The sequence below is a fragment of the Giraffa tippelskirchi genome, chromosome 13 (assembly GCF_054371585.1).
Source record: "Giraffa tippelskirchi isolate mGirTip1 chromosome 13, T2T-mGirTip1v1.2.pri, whole genome shotgun sequence".
In the NCBI taxonomy this organism is placed as follows: domain Eukaryota; kingdom Metazoa; phylum Chordata; class Mammalia; order Artiodactyla; family Giraffidae; genus Giraffa; species Giraffa tippelskirchi.
Window position 1 is genome coordinate 91,155,367 of NC_137287.1, and position 7,258 is coordinate 91,162,624.

Sequence of the window (7,258 nt, forward strand, 5' to 3'; positions counted from 1 at the left end):
CGCTGGGCTGGATGAAGCACAAGCTGGAATCAAGATTGCTGGGAGAAATATCAATAACCTCAGATATGCAGATGACACCACCCTTATGGCAGAAAGTGAAGAAGAACTAGAAAGCCTCTTGATGAAAGTGAGAGAGGAGAGTGAAAATGTTGGCTTAAAGCTCAACATTCAGAAAACTAAGATCATGGCATCTGGTCCCATCACTTCATGGGAAATAGATGGGGAAACAGTGGAAACAATGGCTGACTTTATTTTTGTGGGGGCTCCAAAATCACTACAGATGGTGACTGTAGCCATGAAATTAAAAGACGCTTACTCCTTAGAAGGAAAGTTATGACCAACCTAGATAGCATATTAAAAAGCAGAGACATTACTTTGCCAACAAAGGTCCGTCTAGTCAAGGCTATGGTTTTTCCAGTAGTCATGTATGGATTTGAGAGTTGGACTATGAAGAAAGCTGAGTGCCGAAGAATTGATGCTTTTGAACTGTGGTGTTGGAGAAGACTCTTGAGAGTCCCTTGGACTGCAAGGAGATACAAGCAGTCCATCCTAAAGGAGATCAGTCCTGGGTATTCATTGGAAGGACTGATGTTGAAGCTGAAACTCCAATACTTTGGCCACTTGATGCGAAGAGTTGACTCATTGGAAAAGACCCTGATGCTAGGAAAGATTAAGGGCAGGAGAAGGGGGCGACAGAGAATGAGATGTTTGGATGGCATCATCAACTCAATGGACATGAGTTTGAGCAAACTTTGGGAGATACTGAAGGACAGGGAAGCCTGATGCGCTGCAGTTCATGGGGTCTCAAAGAGTTGGACACAACTTAGTGACTGAACAACAGCAACAATAACTCCTAGGGGCAATCTGTTGGATTTGCCATCAAATTCCTCTGTTAGTACAAGACCAATTGGCCATAGTACAAGACCATAATACCTATATTGCTGATTTTTCAAATGTTTCTAACATTACCATCCACCTATACTGACCTCCCTCTGGCCTAACCTTTCAGGTACAAATTCTTCTATATATTAATGTGTCTCTCCTTTGATACTATCCTTGATCCTTAGAGACTTGACATAACTTACTTTAGGACACCTCATTCTATTTCTTATTTAATTAACAAATGTCTTAATGAAAAAAAACACAAGTAAATTATGCCAGTGACTCCCTTATGTCAAATACTATGGAGATGGCTTTTGGAACACCTGCAGGAGAAATGACCCATGGTTTAATATCATGCTAACAAAACTTCCAGCTAATGAGGCTAACAATGAAAGCACTGTGGGAGAGATCACTTGTGTTCACCCAGGTTTTGTCTTTGTATGTGATATTGGAGCTGATCCACTTTCCTAAAGATGGACACATAGTCTTAACTAGCTGGCAAATAGAAGGTTTATGTTTACTAGGATAAAATATCACTACATTGTCTATCCATAAATAAAGAGATGAATCCATTTTCTGTCTTTATTACAGTCAAGAGATCCATGTTAGCAAGATAATAAGATATCTCATGTCAAAATATTTTGGCAATTTTGGTTCCTAATGCAGGAGCATGTATAAACAGAGATGTGATTAGAAATCCATCAGCCACCATTCTTTAAATTGTTGAGGAAACTGCAAAAAGCACTGCAGCATAGCAGACATCCCTCAGTTCCTTAGCCCACATAATACTGGATAATAGAACGGCCTCATAGTTTTGCTGGTTAAACAAGGAAGCAATAATTCTATTGCTCACACTACTTGTTGCACTTAAATCAACAACCCTGGAAAAGTAGACACACACACACACAATTTCCCAAAAGGATGAAATGGCTACAAGATTGTCTGATCTTTTTTTTTCCTGTTTTGCTTTACAAGTGATCATCTTTGTCATAGTAGGTATTATTATTCTTTTGCTGCTTATGAAGTTATTCAGGACATGTATCACTGCTTGCTTTAAGGCTACTGCTAAAAACAAGTGTAACAATGTTTATGTGACAGTTCAGCATAATTGATAAAATTTATAGCCTATAAAGTCTTCTCTGGTGATTCAGACTGTAAAGAATCTGCCTGCAATTCAGGAGACCTGGGTTCGATCCATGAGTCAGTAAGATCCCCTGGATAAGGGAATGGCTATCCACTCCAGTATACCTGCCTGGAGAATTCCATGGACAGAGGAGCCTGGTGGGCTCCAGTCCATGGGGTCACAAAGAGTCAAACATGATTGAGTGACTAACACTTTCACTTTCATAACCTGTAAGGTCTTTCCAGGTGGTGCTAGTGGTAAAGATCCCACCTGCCAACACAGGAAATAAAAGAGATGCGGATTCAATCCCTGGGTTGGGAAGATCCCTTGGAGGAGGTCATGGCTACCCACTCCAGTATTCTTGCCTAGAGAATCCCATGGACAGAGGAGCCTGGCGGGCTACAATCCATAGGGTTGCAAAGAGTCGGACATGACTGAAGCGACTTAGCACACGCATGCATGCATGCATCACCTATAAAATGTTTCCCAATTAGCATGCCTGTGCATGCCTAATTAGCTATGTCTGATTTGTACCCCCCACTCTGCCTTCCCCCAATTGAATAATTAGGCAAATCTTTCTTTTTTTTTTTCTCATAAAAGAAAAATCAAATTTCAGTCACAGCTCTAAGTAGACGTTACATTTTTCACAAGGATGAAAACCTAACGATGGGCGTTAGGGAGGCAGGTTTCTGCATCACTCATAGCACTGTGGCCTGGACAATGATCTCTGGGTTCTTGATATTCTTTTTGCTCTGGATCATTCTCAGCTTCCGCTAGGCTGGGTTAGGCTTTGGTCTGTCCCCAGCCTTGGCTTTTGTGCACTTGATCTTCCACTGCAGAACACGGTGCCTGGCAACATGGTGTTCTCACAGACCACCCAGAGATCCTTAGGGTGCCTGTGTGTCCCCACCAAGAGCATGGCTGCAAAGAGGCCCCAAGTACTCACAAGGACTGTGTCCACCTTGCGCATCTCCACACAAATGTGCTGTGTCTCCACAGAGCCATCGGTGGTCAGCATGCTTAGGCTCCCCAGCTTGATTGGGTAGTTGCTGCCTCTTGGGTGACAGCAGATCTGAGGTGTGATGACCACCATGTTGGGGCCCATCAAGTGCAGCATGGGCATCACTGGTAAGGCTTGTTTCTGGCTATGGATCTTCCTCCTGCTGAGCAAGTCAGTCTTGAACTGGTCGTTTGTGTGTGTTAAGTCGCTTCAGCCATGTCTGACTCTTTGCTACCCTATAAGCTGTAGTCCGCCAGGATCCTCTGTCCATGGGATTCTCCAGGCAAGGATAGTAGAGTATGTTGCCATGTCCTCCTCCAGGGACTCTTCCTGGCCCAGGGATTGAACCTGCATCTCTTAGTTCTCCTGCATTGGCAGGTGGGTTCTTTACCACTGGAAGCCCCAGAACTGGTTGGGAGTTGTGATGTCTGCAACCAGCATGACCTTCTCTCTGTAAACCTGAAGGAAGTCCTCAGGGGAAGTACCTGGAGTCTTCTCCATTCCACTTGTCTCCAATCATGGGGTTGCTCACATAAGGCTGGAGTTCTGCTGTTCCACTTCCCACAGGATGTCTACCACCATGGCCAGGAAGGATTTGTCTCGCATGTAACCTGTGAGCACACTGTCATATTTGTTCATGTCATTCAGCTTCAGCCCATCTGACAGCTTGGGGAGTTTATCTGAGTTTAACACTTGACCCTTCCAGGGAGAGTAGCCTGTGTGGTTTGAAAACCGGACAAAGTTCACTGTGTCCACCTCAAACCCCAAAACCTGCAGTAGGAACATGGCCACCCAGTTGCCCTCTAGCTGTGGATGACATGGCTCTGAATGGAGAGCACCTGGCACTCCTCCTTCATGCCAGGCCTGCCTTGGCAGTGCGGGCCAGGCAGGGTTAGCATCTCCTCTGTGTGCTGGGGCTATGTTCTGCTTGGCTCCCACCACGCCCGGGCTTCGTTGCACTGTGGCTCCTCTTGGCACAGGCCCACCACTTGGATGGCAGGCTATCTCCTTCTTAGGCAGATCTCTACACATATGTAAACAACAAAAAAGGAAGCCTAGCACTGAGGGACGTGATGGACCCAGGGCAGGCAGCAACCACCCTGGCATTGAGGGGACAAATATTTTGATCATCAATGCTTTCTATAGAAAGATTTACAATCAAAAGAGAAAAATAATGGATGGAAAATTTCACCTATTGAGGTATGGGAATACCTGGTTTCTGGGTTAATCATGATTTTAATTGAATTTTATGTTAACTGAAACAGCTTGTTTGTGGTCTCTTGAACATACATTGCACATCTGCTTTAATCACTAAAGAAAAGATGGCATTGACTAGAAGTAAAGAATGTCCACATTAAAAATAAAGTTGAAATGCCTGACTTCAAGTGATGCCAATGTTGGTATTCCTTCAGTGATAAGACTCCCTTCCTAGGTGCCAAGAACATACTAACTTGCTGTGTATGTGCTGATTTGTTTATTTTTGAAAAGTTGAAATGATGTATCCCCAACTAGTTTGATGTTCTTTGTTATGACAAGACATAAAACTGCGGAAAAACATGCTTCTCCAGAGCAGTTCCTCAGATTAATCTGAGTTGCTGTCTCCCTGACAATAGTCCTCAATTTGGGTCAAATAAAACTCTTTTATACTACTATTATAGATTTTTAACTGATTATTATTTTTAAAATTTTATTTATTCATTTATTAATTTTTGACTGTGTTGGGTCTTTGTTGCTGCATGCAGGCTCTCTCTAGTTTTGGAGAGCAGATGCTAATCTCTAGTTGTGGTGCACAGGCTTCTCATTGCGTTGGCTTCTCTAGAGCCCCGCCCAGGACAGGCTCTAGAGTGAGCAGGGTTCGGTAGTTGTGGCACGTGGATTTAGCTGCTTAATGACATGTGGAATCTTCCTAGACCAGGGATTGAACCTGTGGCCCCTGCATTGGCAGGCAGATTCTTAACTGCTGGACCATCAGGGAAGTTCTTTATTGATTATTTTTGAAGACATTTGTGTGAGACATGAAACAAGAAAGCCATCTACTGTCTTGCTCCACCTCAGTTGGACACTAGCATGTTAAAGATGACTCAATTTTTCTGTTGTCTGCTGCAAAAGCACCTTGAATATTAATTTTGGAGTTACAAATAAATTTTAGCTAGTAGTGTGTGTTCGTTGTTCAGTCACGTCTGACTCTTTGTGACGCCATCGACTGTACCCTGCCAAGTTCCTCTGTCAATGGAATTCTCCAGGCAAGAATACTGGAGTGGGTACCCATTCCCTTTTCCAGAGGATCTTCTTGACCCGGGGATCAAACCTGGGTCTCCTGCATTGCAGGCAGATTCTTTACTGTCTAAGCCACTGGGAAAGCCTGGACAAATTCTCAAATATGGAACTGTGTAATGAGGTTCCACTGTATAAAGATATAGATTTAACACCCAGGAGAAAGAGCTAAAAGAATTAGAAATATTTGCCTCTGGGAACAGGAGGACACTGTATGGCAAGGAATGGGGTATGAATCTGTTGCTTTTAATCAATGATAGATTTTAACCTGTTAAAAAATTTAAAATGAATAATTTTTCAAAAATATTTTAAACCACTCTTTCTTCTTTGCCTTTTCCCTTCTGCTATGCTGGTGGGAAATGTTATCTGTTGTTATTGGATTTCACTTCCCTGACCTCCATCCAGCATCTTAAGAAGATTCTGAGGTTATAGAGCTTTCTGGAAGGGCTCTCTGAGCTCCAGTTCCACTGGTCTCTAAAAATTTGTCTTCTCTAAGTACTTACTTACAGGAAATGTCTTTCCTTTCCTGAGCTCAGTTTGAGCCTGAGTCTTGCCCTAAGGCTTCCAGTGCTACAATGAATGTCTCTCCTGCATTTTTCTGGGGAGAGAATGGCTCTTGGGAAGGGAACAGGAGATGGCAACCTCAACTTCTTAGTAGGAATTGCAAATGACAGTTGCTTCCAATCCTTGACCACTATGGAAGGTAAGCGCAAGTTTGCAGTTTCCTGAGTCATGGAGGCAGTCTTTAGCCTTTCGGTGAGTACTTTCTGTGTCCCAGGCACAATATCTAGTTCTTGGCATGCATTATGTCACTTAATCCTCACAACCTAAGGGGACATTTTACAGATGAGGAAACTGAAGCTTAAGGAGCTTAAGCAATTTGCTCAAGGTCACTCAGCTATTAAGTGGCAAACTTGGAGTTTGAACTTGGACCCGTTTAACTCTGAAACCAATGCTCTCAATAGCTCACAATACTATTGGCACACACATGCAGTATTCCTTTTGCAAATTCCAATTCTACCTAGTTTTGATAGGTTGAATTTCTGGCAGCTTCTGAGAGTTTATTGCCATTTAAGAGGGCTCTATCTCAGCAGGATGGTTTTCTTGGAGTCCACCGAGGAAGGTGTGCTCTTTGTTGCTTCTCATCTTTGTTTACACAGTTCTTTCTGTCTGTACTTCCCTCCTCTACCCTTTCTTTGTGTAAATTCCTACCCATTCTTTAAGAACTAGCCTTTCCGTCCCTGACGCCGCCGAGGTCGCACCCGCGAGAGATGTGTTACGTTGCCTCCTACTTGTTGGCCGCCCTCGGGGGCAATTTCTCCCCCAGCGCCAAGGACATCAAAAAGATCCTGGACAGCGTGGGCATCGAGGCAGACGACGACCGGCTCAACAAGGTCATCAGTGAGCTCAACGGAAAGAACGTTGAGGACGTCATTGCCCAGGGTATCGGCAAGCTGGCCAGTGTGCCCGCTGGTGGGGCTGTGGCCGTCTCCGCTGCCCCAGGATCTGCAGCACCTGCTGCGGGCTCTGCTCCAGCCGCAGCAGAGGAGAAGAAGGAAGAATCGGAGGAGTCAGATGACGACATGGGCTTTGGCTTGTTTGATTAGAGTCCCGCTGCCCTGCAAATAAAACCCTTTTTATGTATTAAAAAAAAAAAAGAACTAGCGCTGCAGGTGGTGAAGCTGTGGGAAGCACAGGTGGAGGAAGGAGAACTTTTAACTTTGAATGAAGGTTGATATTTAAATTTTTACATGAAACTAGACTATCCCTTACCAAACTTTTTTTTTTTTTAAAGGACCAGCCAGTGTCAGGAGCACTTTTCATGATCTAAGAGGGCCCAGATATCTTATAAAAGCTGCCCTGATTTTCACCCAAGGAGGGGAAGATAAATACCCCCTCTCCTTGTGTCTATAGAAAGAATGGGAAACAAGTAAAATAGTTTTAAAAGATTATGATGTATGAGTCTTGCTTAGTCATTT

General features: G+C 43.7%; 2 pseudogenes across 1 annotated transcript; one reads left to right on the forward strand and one right to left on the reverse strand.

The window, feature by feature from the left end:
* Positions 1-2,703: 2,703 nt before the first annotated feature.
* LOC145531169 (pyridoxal kinase-like) lies at positions 2,704-3,862 on the reverse strand (annotated as a pseudogene).
* Positions 3,863-4,717: 855 nt separating this feature from the next.
* On the forward strand, positions 4,718-6,937 carry LOC145532103 (large ribosomal subunit protein P2 pseudogene; annotated as a pseudogene). Its single transcript, XR_014072994.1, has one exon. The product of XR_014072994.1 is annotated as a large ribosomal subunit protein P2 pseudogene (transcript).
* The last annotated feature ends 321 nt before the right edge of the window (positions 6,938-7,258 follow it).